Genomic DNA, 15,987 nt, shown 5'->3' on the forward strand with positions numbered 1-15,987 from the left:
AGGGATGGTGACTCCACCACTTCCCTGGGCAGCCCGCTCCAATGTCTGACAACCCTTTCAGTGAAGAAGTTTTTCCTAATATCCAATCTAAACCTCCCCTGGCACAACATAAGGCCATTTCTTCTTGTCCTGTCACTTGTCACTTGGGAGAAAAGACTAACACCCACCTCTCTACAACCTTCTTTCAGGTAGTTGTAGAGAGCGATAAGGTCTCCCCTCAGCCTCCTCTTCTCCAGGCTGAACAACCGCAGTTCCCTCAGCCGCTCCTCAGAAGACTTGTGCTCCAGACCCCTCACCAGCTTCATTGCCCTTCTCTGGACACGCTCCAGCACCTCAATGTCCTTCTTGTAGTGAGGGGCCCAAAACCGAACACAGTATTCGAGGTGCAGAGTCACCAGTGCTGAGTACAGGGGCACGATCACCTCCCTACTCCTGTTGGCCACACTGTTTCTGATACAGGCCAGGATGCCGTTGGCCTTCTTGGCCACCTGGGCACACTGCTGGCTCATCTTCAGCCGGCTGTCGATCAACACCCCCAGGTCCTTCAGGAGCTAACACTAGCAAATACTAGTAAGACACTGCTGGCCCCATTGGTCAGTGCTGTCTTGCAAGGGGGAATGTCCCTGTTAAAAGGCGAATGGGTCAAAGCGAGAGAGCAAGGAAGTGCTATCTGTAATACAGAACAGTGTGCTGATGAGAGTAAAAGAAAATTGTATTAACTACAGAAGAAGGTCTGTTGCACAGCCTTCAGAATTTGTTTTGGTTTATTTTGTTGGTTTTTTTCTTCTGAACTATCATAGCAAACTCCTTTTTTAATAGTATCATGTCACTATGTGTATGACTATGTGAGTACTGAAGTCCTTATCCTTTGGAGATATCAGTTCAAAGACCATGTAGGCCAACCAATACTGAGACACAGTCAACATAAATTCTTGTTTGTTCACATCACAGAGTCAGGATGGAGTTCAGGACATTTGGTGATCTCTCTTGCATGGATGACCAAGAAAAGATAGCAGGCTGCAATCAAGGGCTGTGAATTCACATAGACCTGTCACAAGCTTGGATGGTGGTTGTCACTGCTATTCATGACCCACTACTACTTTTGGGAGAGTACATTCACTCAAGAGTAATTTAAGAACAAACTGTGCTTGTCTGTAGCTCAGTACTGCATATGCAGATAGCTTGTCTGTAGCTGGCTTAAACGGGATTGTGATGTATCTCTTATCATTTGTATCTGATACCTCAGGCTGTTATGAAACATAACTCAACCTGTGAATCTGAAATCCAGATTCACAGAATGGATATTATGTTATTTTTAATACCATTAACTTAAATATGAGAAAAATTGATTTAAAGGCTTATTTTCCATGGTTAAAAAAATTTCCAGAATCCATGTGGGGAGTAAGGAGGGCAAAAAAAGTTCCATTCAGAACAAGAACTGTAAGAATTTACAGCAAAAGGGAAACTCTAAAGTTGACAGGAAAATAACAAGATGATTTGCTTTTTTTTTTTTTATTTTTTTCCCTTTCTAAAATATGATATTGTGGAGAAGTTATCTGGATGAAATCAAGCCAGGGTACCTTCACTTTCAAGATCCAAATTACAACAGCATGGTCATGGGCTTCTAAGCATCTGACTTCCTGCTTTTTTTCAGTCTTCCTGAGCTCTTCACAGCAGACTACTCATGGTCAATATTGATCTTCTCTTTGAGCTGCACTTTTTATTTTGGTTTGGGGTTTTTTGGGGGGGATGGGGTGAATGGAAAGAACTTGCTCTTCTTTAATCTATATAGAATCATACTTACATAGAAGTAATTCATTTTTTTGTTACATTCTTATGTATCATCCTTAGAGAATACTTTATAAGAGTCAGACTAGGAAATTATATCTAAATTTGTTCTTACTTGTATACATAAGGCTTTTATGTCTTTAAAAAGGGGTATATATTTCAGGTAATACTTAAGAAAGAAATCAAATTAAGAAACTAAATATTGCATATATTAGAAAATTCAATATATTTTCTCCTTAAAAGGCTTATCTATATCTTTGCTTCCCAAGACTTACCCACACAAACAGTTTTTTGGACAGATACATGGAGTATTTGTAACAATTATAACTCCTTTTCTGTTGAGATGTTTTGATGTTTTTAATCACTTTTTTTTCTCTTTTTTTTGCTAGACGGAAGGGATGCCTTTCAGAGGGAGCCTGACAGGGTTGAGGAGTGGGCCTGTGTGAACCTCATGAAGTTCAACAAGGTCAAGTGCAAGGTCCTGTATCTTGGTCAGGGCAACCACAATATCAATACAAACTGGTGGACCAGCTGATTGAGAACAGCCCTGCAAAGCTCTTTTGGATATTGGTAGATGAAAAATTGGACGTGAGCTGACAATGTGTGCTTGCAGCCCAGAAAGCCAATCCTATCCTGGGCTGTGTGGCCAGCAGGTCGAAGGAGGTGATTCTGCCCCTCTGCTCCATTCTCGTGAGACCCTACCTGGAATACTGCATCCAGTTCTAGGGCCCCCAGTACAAGAAAGACATGGACCTGTTAGAGCAAGTCCAGAGGAGGGCCACAAAAATTATCAGAGGGCTGGAACATCTCTCCTGTGAAGAAAGACTGAGATAACTGGGGTTCAGCCTGGAGAAAAGAATGTTCCAGGGAGACCTTACTGCAGCCTTTCAATATATAAAGGGGGTTTATAAGAAAGATAGAGATAGATTTTCTACCGAGGCCTGTAGTGACAGACCAAGGGGCGATGGTTTTAAATTGAAAGAGAGTAGATTGACATTGAACATAACGAAGAAATTCTTTAAGATGAGGCTGGTGGGACACTGGAACAGGTTGCTCAGAGAGGTTGTGGATGCCCCATGTTTGGAAGTCAGCTTGGATTGGGTTTTGAGCAACCTGATCTAGTAAAAGATATCCCTGCCTGTGTCAGGGGGTGGACTAGATGATTTTAAATTTGTCTTCTAACCCTTTAAACCCAAACCATTCCATGATTCTATCAAAAATTTAATGGATGGACAGCTAGAAAGTAAGGCACTTCCAGGTTTTTTTCAAGACTGTCTGTTTTTACTTTGCTGTTAAAGACGTATTTTTAATGAAATACTGATAAAAATAAATGTTAAAAATATTAGAGCTGAATTACTAACACAACCATCAGGTTCCCACAGAATTTTCTAGCCCTGCAGTATGCCATAACGTTATACAAGATAGCTAAACGTATCACTCAGTGAAATAAAAGGAGGCAGGTCAATACAAAGATTTATGTTTTTTTTCCAGATGACATACATTATATGGAGATGCATCTGCACCAGCTTTTAAATGCTCACCTAGCACTGCCTCATTCACATATACTTAAAGATTTATCTGCTTTATTTGCACAGATAACCATTACATATTTTGTAATAGAAGACCACACTCGTTGATATGTATACACAGAATGAGGAATCATTTTCTGACATTTTTATCTAACAGGCTATGCTGGACCAGAAATTTAGAGTTTAGGTTTACACCCTTTTTTATTTGGTAAGCAAAGATGAACCAAAGTGATAAATGCAATTGTGTACTGACCTCAGATAGGTGGTATAGGAATGATGGATGAGCATTATTTTCTGTTTCTGCCTGGTTACAGCAGCCACATCAAGTCCCTCTGCACTTCTCAGTGCACTGTTGTTTTAAGTGAATAGAATGGCCTGTCTTTTAATTATTTTAGGGTACTTATTCAAACATAATTCTCTCATACAGTGCTGTAATATGTTGCAATATGCAGCACAGGGTGTGATCCAGACACCAGCCCTAGCAGCATTGCCAGGAGTCTGTGGGTATAATGGTTAAGAAAGGGCCTTTTCTGCCATTCTAAGTAGTTACAGCAGTTAACATCTTCATCAAATAAAGAGATAATTAGAAAGAATTTGAACCTAAATAAGTTGGAACGTCAGTGAAGATTCTTTTTTAAGTGCAAAATGCTCATTTTTAGACTTCCACATTCAAGTTTTTAGGTTTAAGTTGGACATCTGAGACTAGCCTAAATCTAGGTACACTTAGGTAAATGCATCTAGAGTTTTGCTCTTCCCAGAAGAGGAATAAGGAGTTACTTTCACAACAGAAGAAAATTTAGGGGGCCTCTGGGAAAACTACCAATTGAAAACCTGAAGTAAGCATCATCAGATTTAGTAAAACATAGTAAGAAACATAGCCAAAGTCAAAGATGCATAAGCAATGAATAATGAGGAGTTTCTATAAAATATTGTTCCTTTTATCAAAAATGTGATTGCAAACAGAAAAGATAGACTATTCTCTTCATAAATAAAACCTAGAAAGGAAGCAGGCATGCTTGTCAAAAAAATCTTCACCTAATGCACTTGATAGCAATGTTTACATATTCTTAAAAATTACCAAGTGTATTAATAGTTTAGCAAAGTGAGCAATGTCATCTAGTTTGAAAAGCAGAGTATGTAGTAGGAGGCGGAAACTTTGCAGGGCAATACGGAGTATTTCTCTGCGTTGTGGAAACAATTATGCCACCTATTTCTTCCCAATGGGGAAATACTTTGCCATTATAGAATATTTTACATGCTTTTTTACCTTCTTAAGGACAAAGACCTCTATATGGGACAATCAATAACAATCAATATGTGTATGATGATTCTCAAAAAAGCCCAAAAAAATAATCTCAGACTTCCACTAACTTATTGTTAGAGTTTTAAGAAAGGTTCCTATCACCCTACACACTTCCCCTGCAACTCAACAGACCACTCTGCCCAGTGTGTGAGGGCTGAAGAGCGTTTTTAAGCTGAAGAGGGCATTGTGCTTGGCTCTTTTAGGAAAAAAAGAAGTACGTCTCTAAGCTCTGTTCCCTCAAGGATGCAGGTGCAAGTTACAGAGCCCTTTAGTTAGGTTCCTACGTCTTTGACAGATATGTGATTCAGGCTGAAGAAGGCACCTTTATCCTTTCCCTTCTGATGATTATCTCATGGTGTAAAGCTTCTGTTGTTATTAGCACCTATCCTCAGTTGAATGAGGACCAGTATACTCTGCCACGTAGCCTCCAAAAATTCCTCTCCACACATCCTTTAGAAAGTATGACCATTCTCAGGTTATGCTAAAAAAGTGTAGAAGTGATTTAAGTCTCTCAGTTCATTGCTAAGGTTTTGAAAATCTTGTACTGATAAGCTTGAGTGTCAGGAAAATAGAATTTATAAAAATAAAACTGAAGTGATTACTTCTTACCATTTTTAAGTTTATTTCAATTCAACAAGTTAATTAAAAAAAAAACAACCAACAAACAAAAACAGGAAAAAAAAAACCCACAAAAAAACCCTAACCAAAACAAAGCAAAACCATACAACCCTATAGTAGCTGCATATTTTCAGGCATGAATCTTGTTAAATTAATTTTTGGAAGGCAGTTTTCTTAGACTTGGACTCTCCCACTGAGAAGAAAAGATTTTTTAACTGAAAATCTTAAGACTTGAACATCAGATAGAAATTATCAGAACAGGATAGTCTTCACTGATGCTCAGTGTAGCCTTTAACTTTTACCCTTTCTTTTTGTTGATTAAATAAACAGTTGAGTAATTACAAAAAAAAGAGAGAACACGTGAGAAAAACTCTTTTTTATTATGTAGTATAGCTGAACCCTTTAGCTAAGTAATAATAAAAATTAAAAATCCCTGCAGATCACTTGCTTGATATTCTAATATATACTTGATCATAATAGAAATTGAAATCACCCTAGGCACTGTCTGCCTTAGCTTTGTATCCAAGCTTTGTATTCTTATCTTTGAAACCAAGGAAGAAACAGCACACCATCTGAAAGCTTGTCATGTTCAAAAGTGGTTTCAACATGAGCTAGAACCTCAAACTAATTCAAAGCATCCATTGTGGTCCTACCCAGCATTTGGGCCACTGTAAAGAGTAAGGATGCAGAGCTGCATTTATGAACCAAGGGCTTTCTCTTAACAGACATCAGAAAAAAGAAGGAAAAAAAGCAGTTAAGTTAACCCAGTTCAACTTAGTTTGATTGATAGCCTTGTTTAACAAAGTACTGTTTTTTATCTTTTGCACATTACCTTTCTTGAAAAAAGCATTTTTTTATAAATGATCTTATTACTTTAATAGTCTCCATTTACATTCTGAATTTTCATTATGTCAGTTATCCGATCCCATTTAAATGGTGAAATTTGTGGGCCTCATGGCTATTTTAATGTGATGCCTTTCATGCTGTAATTGAGAGGAGTCTCCGATGAATAAAATAAATGCTTTCAGAGGAATCTCAAGCCCTCAACAGACATCAGCTAAAATGTTAAGAGTGCCTCAAAGTCCCTCTGGTACTATATTTTCTAACCATGAAAGAAATGTCATTATTGTAAATTCTCAGCCTTTGTCTGAAAATCTTGTACCAGTTCCCCTGAGCATCAGTTCAGTTAATTAATTCAAACAATTTTCTGTCTAATCTCTAAAACATTTTCATATTTAAGACAATATATGAGACACTTAAGGGGCTCACTCGTTGTTGGTCATTAATATGCCATGGAATTAAAAGAATTATTGCTGGCCTTCAGTGACATGAATAATTTTCATATGGTTTGGACCCATACAAGGTTAAAATTATGACCTCCCTGTGCTCGAGCAAATGAATATAATGAAATCCTTTGAATAGGACTTGCCATTCCTTTGCCTTTCTTGCTATCTAATTTGATACTTAACCACATGATTTATGCCAATTTTGGGATCATATTATTTAATGATAACTTTAAAATTAGTAATTAATTTAGCAGTGAATTGATTGCATTTCTCTTGAACCAGCACATAAGGTTAATGCAATAGGAGTCTGATGGGTCTGGTAACTGACAGTAATTGGTTATTATGTTACATGCTAAGATAAGGAGTCAGCAACTGAGAATCCCCATGGGGTTTGCAGGAGACAGAGCTGTGTGTTTCCAAACCTCTTTTCCTCCCTTCAGACACTTGGTTGAAATTCATAACAGAGGGTTTTTTTGACCTTCAGGGTGATGTTTCATAAGGCTTAGTTGTAACTAATGTACAATATCAGATTATAGCAATGCAGCAAAATAATTCTCTCATAGGAAGATCAACAAAGCAATCACAGATTTCCTTTTTGTGCTCAGATGTAGTATTTTCGTGCAACTGTCAAAATAATGCACTGCCACCATAGAAAGCTATGTTTCTTGATACTATCTGATGTTCAGATTAAAAAGCTTAGACTAAAGCCCAAAATATATTAAAATTTTTGGTCATTATTTAGTGGAAAACTTTCCTACGATTTTGAATTTTATTATTCATAATTATAAAAACCTGAATAAATAACTTGCAACTAATCAGTTGCACTGATCACCTTCTATCAAAGACTAAACTTAAGGACACAGAATGAGTGAAATATTTGTCTGCTTATTAGCTCATTTTATGAACAACTCATACTTACCAATAACTTTATGCAAAGTGTCAGCACGTACGAAATATTGAGAAGATAATAGGTAAGGATAATACAGTTGTATCAAATTTATTATCCAAGACTCTCTTCATTTAGTTTCCTTTTGAAGCCAAATCATTAGAAAGCTTTTACAGCTTAAGAATTGATTTACTACACTCACTGAGCTCTTTAAAGATATAACACCTTGTAAGTATGCATGAAAGAATACTATGTGCAGAGTAAATATTTGTATTATTTTGATGGTTATATGAGTATAGTTTATCACATCTAAACTCTTATAATTCCAAAGATAAAACAAAGATGTCCACTTCCAAATTTCTGAAATATTCATAGATAAGATGTTCAGGTGATTGCAAGACGGAAAAACATTGAAATCCTGGTTCAAATGCTGTGGAAATTAACAGAGGTTTCTGGAAAGGAGCGACACCAAATACATTGTCACAAGGGACAAACCCCTGAGAAAAGTTTGCAGTGAAGTCAACAGAAATTAAAGGAAAGAGTATATGAAAATATTGCACGGCATATATCTCAAAGTATATCTTCTGAAGGTCATGTTTTCATGAATTAGATTAGGCACTGTCAGTTACTTCTATTTCTGAGGCATAGCATCAGTCACATTGTGTTAGACAATGTGATCCAAATGACTTGACATGATGCACTGGAATACATAGCACTTCAACTGAGAAATTTAGAAATAGTATTTGGGCATTTTCCACCTGTCTGAACCACCAAACACCTAAACATCATTGCCAATCTTTGCTTAAAGTTGGTCCCAAGCCTTTGAATATCAAGAGTACAGGAAATTTGGAGTGACTTTCATTGTCAGAGCTATGTGAGGAAAATGTCATGCTCTCTGTTTTGGAACAGTGCTTTCCTGTTAGCGAGAACCAGCAGTGTCCCATTCTACTAGCATCCAATTGCACCACAAAATTGCAAATATACTTAAGATTAGCGGCTTACGTACCTCTTTGGAATTTTTCTCTTTTCCTTTTCTATTAAAATTCTTCTGTGACTAAGTACTGAATACTGGTGAGCACATGCAGAAGTGGGTAGGGGATTTTTAATTTCCCTGGAATAGAAATCACAGCATGGTTGAAAGTAAGAGCCACAGTTCAATTCTTTTAGAAATATCCCCAAGCGTATCTGAACTCACTGCTTGCTCCTGGCATGAGCACCTGACATAAGATGAAGAAATGCAATATTACTGTGAAACACTGAAAGGAAAAAAAAAATCATCTGTCTATAATGAAAAAATGAAATCCAGAGTGGGACTGTCTGCCAGTTCAAAGTACATGTTTCTCATGTACATATATAGAATATATATGACCAACCTATCCTGAACATGACTTATTACCCAATAACAGAATCTAAATTAAAAAGTTATAATATATACCATATATAGTTCAAAAGCGATCTCCTTATCTAAACAATGTTTGTACTATTTCCATCACCAAGACAACTGAGAAAAGCGTTTAAGTACTTCAAAAAAATTGCCCACCATTTTCAATAGAAGTTACGCTCATATTTTGACACTTCTTTATTGAGGCCTGACATTAAGAGTGACAGACACTTACCACCTCTTGACTTCTAGTTTGAAAATCCTAGCACCGTTGAACAAAATGAAAACAGATAAAAAGAGCTATCTTAAGATAAGATAAAGGCTTTATTAATCTACCTTAAAGTATGTTATTGCTTTTCCTTAGATCAGGATTTTATTCTAAGTGCATAGATCTCTCACTATGTTCCAGAATATTAATACTCTTGTGGAAGTAAATGCATTCTCATCCTTAGATCTTATACTCCCTACAATATTACATTTTATTTCCTGGCTTATGCCACATGCTTTTCTGTAAAGGCATAAAATAGAATTTGTAACCTCAGATGATACTTCCCGATCCAGAGGGCTGCAGCCAAAATATGACAAACAAGCAACTACTGCTGCTACTCAGCAATGTTTCAGAGGAATCTGTCATCATTAATTCTCTGAGACTGTAGATAACAGATAATCACAAAGAATATTTTCCTTTCTCCTCTTCTGCATCTGTTGGATGGTCATTTGTGGGATTTCTAAGACTGTTGGATTTCTAAGGTTGGTGCAAAAATTAGTGCCACTGAGTCATCCTAGACTGTCAAAATGAAACTGAATGTAGAAAATCTGTGCTAAATATAATAAAAAATACCTGAAATTTCCAGATTATTAAACAGAGGACATTCTTTCAAAGGGAGAGTTAAAGTCCCCATTACAGGAATCATTTATTTTGCACTGGACAGCATACACAAGAATACAGAAACAATTCTAAATTGTGAAGCTAAATAGAGGCACTATTTTAGATCTTTTCCATCTCAAACTTATAATTTTTTTCTCATTTATGACATATTGTTTTTTAAAAGTCCAAGTACACCAATGATGAACAAAATCCACCAAGTTTTGAAAAGGATAAATTGCATCTTCACAGCAACTCTCAGGATGAATTTGTGGCTATATATTTTTGTGTCATAACCTGCAGTCAATCCTTCAGGCAAACTCTTAAAACTCATTTTTTTCCATTAGTGCATGAACAGAGGGCAAACCACCAACTTTTGTACTCAGCCATCTAGCTTCTCTCACTCTGTTTTGTTTGCTGCCTTTACCATTTCCTGTTAAGGTTTCTGCATCACAAGCATTCAGTCATATGCAGTCTTCCTGTTTTCCCATGACATTTCAAAATTAATCTCCTTCAAGATATTTGGTTAATTTTAAAGAAGATTGTCAGCTTCTGTTAAGGGTGAATGGCGAAGAGTAAAATTGCGTGTTCACTCACCTATATTGGTAACCAGGATGATAAATTCCACGGGTAGAGTCGGCTCTGACTTAACAGACAGTGGAAACTGAAAGGGGTAAGAAAAATAGTTGGAACCTATTCACTGAAATGCTGCTTTAGTTATTCAGAAGACATATGGCTCAGTCTAGCTAAGTATTTACCAATGGACACCAGAAGCAGCTACCTGTCCCTCATCAGCTGTAAGGTTAGGTATTATAACATTAGCCAATAGACCACAGAGGACATGACAAAAAGAGGAAAACTCTTGTGAAGACAGGATCAGAGTCATCAAAGGTATTTAGGCTCTGAAATCAAGTGCAGTTATCAACTATCTTGCCTGTACGATCCCATAGCTGCATATCTGTCCTCTCGACCTACCTGTGCTCCAACAAAGAAAGCTGTTCTATAGCTGAGTATTCACATGGGTGAGCAATGAGGCCACTTCAAATCTTTTTGATTAACCCAGTTCAGAGCAGTGGTCTGAAACTGTGTCTCCTGCCTTCCCAGAGAATCAGACAGCCATTGGGAAGCCCAAGATATTCCTGAAGGAATTTTCTATTCCTTTCCTGTTAATGTTCTCATTTGTATTTAAAAAAAAAGAAAGTTAATTGAAATGGGAGTGGAGCCAGCCCCACACGTGACTACAGTAACCACCACTGTCCCTGGCTCTGTGATTTTTAAATGACCCAACAACTTTTGTCATATCTTTTAAGCAGAAAAACAACCTGTGTTATGAACCTAGATTGAGATCAGAGGTCATAACTGTGAATACAAACCTGAGGTACCTACTTTATTCCAGTCTAATTACTAACTCTCTTTGAAGAAGCCTTCTTGTGTGCTTTTTATTAGTCCTTGATGCTTTGGTTGCAATGAAAACCCACTTCTCATGTTACTATTGCTTTGCCAAAAGTACCAAAGATTTCTTGCATAATGCAAACAGAGGAGGAAGAAATTATTATTTACAATTCAGCAACTCAGAATGTACTTTTACAGGAAAATAGAAAAGCAGTCTTTGGCCTGAGGTCTTTCTTCCATAAGCGTCAACCTCTACTGTCCAGCTGAGGACATTATGTTCCTACTGTTAGTTCCAAACAACTTTTTTACAGTGAAAATGTTTACCCAATTAATGTGTAAGAAATGGAGCATTTCCTCTTTAGTAAACATGTTCTCTCTTGCTTGGTCTCCTTTTCTGTTTTATTATATTGACTATTGTTAACTAGTTCTTCTTTAGTTTTCCTGGTATTCCTGATGGCCCCTAGCAAATACCCAGATCTAAATGATAAAGGAGAGAGAATTCTTATCCTCACCCTTGGAATTTCACAAACCCTCTCCCTTTTTGTTCTGTGTCTCACTGATATTTTAATTTCTGGCATGTAAATCTAATTTTCTGCCTTTTCTTAAATTTCTGCTTTCTATATGGATTTTGCTATGGGCTATTTTTCCAAAATTAGAATCATAATTAATATTATTTAATATCCCATTTAGTTTCCTTTATTATACTTCTGCTTTTATGTACAAATGCTTCAGTGTCTTGCCTCTCTAAACCAAATTCTTGTTTACCAAATCTCTACATTCTCGTTTACATGGTGCATTAGACATGGCTTCCAGGGTTTCTTTCAATTCACATAATATGCTTTTGCCTCTTTCCCCCAGCAGCTTTAAGCCCCCATGCTGATGCTACAGTTTTTTTAAGTTTTGTAACAATATGTACAACTTCTTTTTACAGAGAGGCTGTTGAAAGCAAAGATGCTAAGCTATCATCTGAGAAATGTTTGCTGTGTTCTTTGAAGAAGACAAAATTCTTTCCTCTACAACACTGGTATAAGTACCAAAAAAGCTCTCATATCACTCTCCTTTGCTCTTCTAAAGTATTGCAAGCACCTCTCTGAAGGTCACTTGTATTGCCCCTAGCACAAAATGCCCTTTTGGTTCCAAAGGAAGTTTTTAATCATATCAGGTATTTTTGCTTGGGTCGTTCACTCACATTACAAGTATTTTCTTTCAGATATCCAGCAGTATTACTGTGACATCTTTTTGCTACTACGCAGAGGGCAGTATATTATTCTATTTCCTTAATCTAAGCCTCAGACATTGAACAGTGATGAAGTCACCATAGTTACTTGTTTCTCTCTTTCCTTCATTTCCTCCCTTTAAATGTTCAGCTTGTGGTCAGTTGTTCTCCTGACTTTATTGTGTTCTTTTTTTTAATTTATTTCACCATTTGTTTTCCGGAACAAAATGGGGTTTGTGAATATCAAGGTTAAATTACTACATATTTCTTTCTTTACGCTTCTTTTTCCTACCTCTTTGCTATAACATTCTGCTGCTTTTCGTAATTTTCCATCTCTGTATCATTTCATGTAGCGGTTCCTGTGTCTCTCTTGTAGGACTTCCCCTTTAGAGCAAAGATTCCTCCAAGTTTCTGTACAACCTCATTAGGATTCTTTTGTCTTTGGTGATTTCATGTGCCATTCAATCTTCTTTTCTTACAAAGCAGAAAGCACTTTACATTAATTCTTGTGTTTTCTTCACAGTCTGCGTCCATAAATAGGAAATATATATACTTTTCATATGAAACTGTGTTGCATTTTTCAATAGCAAACTTAACAGCTCCAGTGTTTTTCTGCATATTAGAAAGCTGTTAGGAAAACTGTTCGGTAAATGAAGATCTCCTGTAGTTTTAATCTACAACTCACTGTTCGATCTTGTAGATATTATTCATGGAACAAAACCTGAAGGGGACTCCTGCCTCTCTGGATGCATCTCTTGATGGCACAGTTGTAGGTTTCCATTAAGATATTCATATCCCACCACATATTTCTGCAAGAGTTTGAATTCTGTAATCCCTAACTATAGCATTCAGCAGCTTAGTCCCAGAATTATATAGGAAAACATGAATTTAATACCATCCCACCTACTGGAATATACCATCCCCAGTAAATTCCTCCTTTCACTTCCCATTGACCAGCATTTATGGATTTCTATTCAGGTTGCGGTCTTTTGTGAATTCTCCTTTTAGATATGTATCTCCTTCAGGGCACTCCACAGATACTTTTTGCAGAAAAGCACACTGATGTCAAGCATCACAAGACTTCTGTGCATTTACCGCACAATCACTCTTCTTGATATACTGGAGTATGGACCATGCCATAATCTCTACCGAGACACAAACTCTTTGGAAGAGCGAAATGGCTAAAATTTTCCTTCTTGTAAGGAATATTATGAACAAGCATGTCAAAGGGTCTTGTATCATAAAATATTACCTTATTATCTATACTACATGAACACACTGCATCTGTATAACACTGGAGCTTAATAGTGTGAGTTCTTAAGAAGATAAATAATGTCAAACTTTATGTTTCTCTTGAGAAAATAGGTGATATCACATTTCTCTTTGCCTAAGGGAATTTTGGCTAAACCAGAGAAATGAAGAGGAAGAATTAACTTAATGATAAGGGAATGCAAAATAACTGTTACTTTTTATATTATTATTTTAAATTAATTGGCTGAACGCGTCTATTTCATGATAGTGTGGTTCAGTCTTCATAGAAGCCTTTTCACATACTCAATCCTCCAAGGCTACTCATTTATTCAAGTTAAAATCAACAACAGGTCAAAATATTTCTGTCATTAAAGTAACTGTAAAGGGAGGAGATAATGTTGTATTTTGACAAGGATTAACTAAAATTTCTCCAGGAATATTTATTTACATTCCTTCAGGGAGTCTTTAAAATTGACCCTTCTCTCATAAAACAAAGCAATAGATGCGAGAAATAAGCTTTATGATGGCATCACAGCAGTACATTCAACATTCTGTGAACATATTTTTTTCTTGCAATATAGTTATTCCGTTATTTCCTTCATTAACAGGGAACAGGATACATTACATTTGGAGGAACAGGGGGAAAATGGAGGGCAAATGTGCTTAAGTACTGGAGTATGTTGTGTATTTATGAATCAAGATGCATAATAAACTTTTATAAATATAATTTTAGATACAGTTCTATTACACATAAAAAGCATCTGACTTAGGTCTGAGAGTAGAGCTCAAGATTAAATAGCAAAAGTAGGTCTTGGCAAAGTACAAAGTGAAATGCTAACAACACGTGTACAGTAAGGTGAAATAACTCTGGTCTGAGATCTGTGCCACAACTTAACAATTTCTGTGATGATTCATTCCTCAAGAACAAGGGCAGGGGCCAGATCTAGAACATCAACCTTTACAAATAGTGACTATACAGCAGTGTATATACAGAGATAATGCCACACTTCTTTTTATGCTCAACTGAAAATAAGCATTATATCACATATAGAGTAAAGTAGAATGTCAGTGAAGATGATTGACTTTTTACCTAGAACTGTTGCAAGGATAGTCTGTCATCTATAATGAAACTATTATATTGAAAAGCAAGCACTGAAGACTTGTCTCCAGCTTCTGGATAAGTGGATCTAAAGTGTACACTGAAGTGATTTGAAAGGACAACATCGTGTTTTGATGGTTTAATCATTCTCTACATGTGCAGTAGTAATAAAGTTAAATTTCTTCTACCATCCTGATCAAATTTAATGGCAGAAAACCATGGTCAATATCTGTCTTCCTGAGGGCAAGGAACAAGTAACCACTCTATACTCATTCTTTCATCATTTAAGAGCTGACTCAATCGTTATAGATTACTTCAACCATCAAAATTCTCAGAATGCACAGCCAGGATTTCAGCTTTCTGTCTAAAACAAAGGATTTGGGCTAAGTATTAAGTCCTACTTAATATTATATAGGAAATAAGATTAAATTTTTTCTTTATGAAACCCTAGCATGGAAACTCCAGTTTTTTGAAGTGTCTATAGTGCAGCGCTGGCACACAGGCAGCTGCACACACTAAAATGGGCAAAAGCATTCTTTTTACGAATACACTTGTTACAAACTATTGTATCTTTGAAACTAAAGGTAAGACAGTTGTCCGTGACCCTGCCCTGGCCATCATGCTACGGCACCAGGCCCAGATACATGCCTTGTCCTTCCTACCCCACCATGCCAGCCAGGTCTGAGCTCGGCCACGTTCCCACCCCATCCCCATGGCCTCATGGGGCGGTTGGGGATCTGGGGGCCCTGGCACCATCAGGCCCAGCCCCAAACCCCAGGATGGGTGCCCTAGGACTGCGTCCAGCCCTGAGGACACCCCCTGCCCTCAGTCCAGCAGGAGCACCCAGACCTGTGCCACCACTCACCCCCATTGCACAATGGCAGACCCTCAGCATTCGGATATGGCAGCCCTCATGAATCAACAGCGTCCTGGCTGTGTAGGCAGGGACCAAAGCTCCCATCTCAGCATTGCCATAGGTGGCCTGATATGACATGATTGGGGTTTTTTTGATTACTAAAATATATTCTGTTTAGCAATATTCTTCATTTCAAAGTTCTGCTATTATATGTCAATAACTATTATTTTAATAAATGTATACTGTTAACCTGTGATTGTATTATAAGCTTATTTTTAATATTTGTACTTTAAATCGCTTCTCAAATTATTTAATATTTTGTTAGGATTTATTACTTTGTGGATTTTGCTTCACCTTTTGTCTTTGATTAAATTTCATTTCCAGTTTTGTAGGATTCAGGTCCCTTTTAAAATAACAGTAATTATTGCACTGAGATGCTTTACTGATTTATTGCCTTTAATTATTGCACTGAGATGCTTTACTGATTTATTGCCTTTAATTGAAGGAAAGTCATTGT

Source organism: Gavia stellata, chromosome 4 (genome assembly GCF_030936135.1).
Source record: "Gavia stellata isolate bGavSte3 chromosome 4, bGavSte3.hap2, whole genome shotgun sequence".
Classification (NCBI taxonomy): Eukaryota; Metazoa; Chordata; class Aves; order Gaviiformes; family Gaviidae; genus Gavia; species Gavia stellata.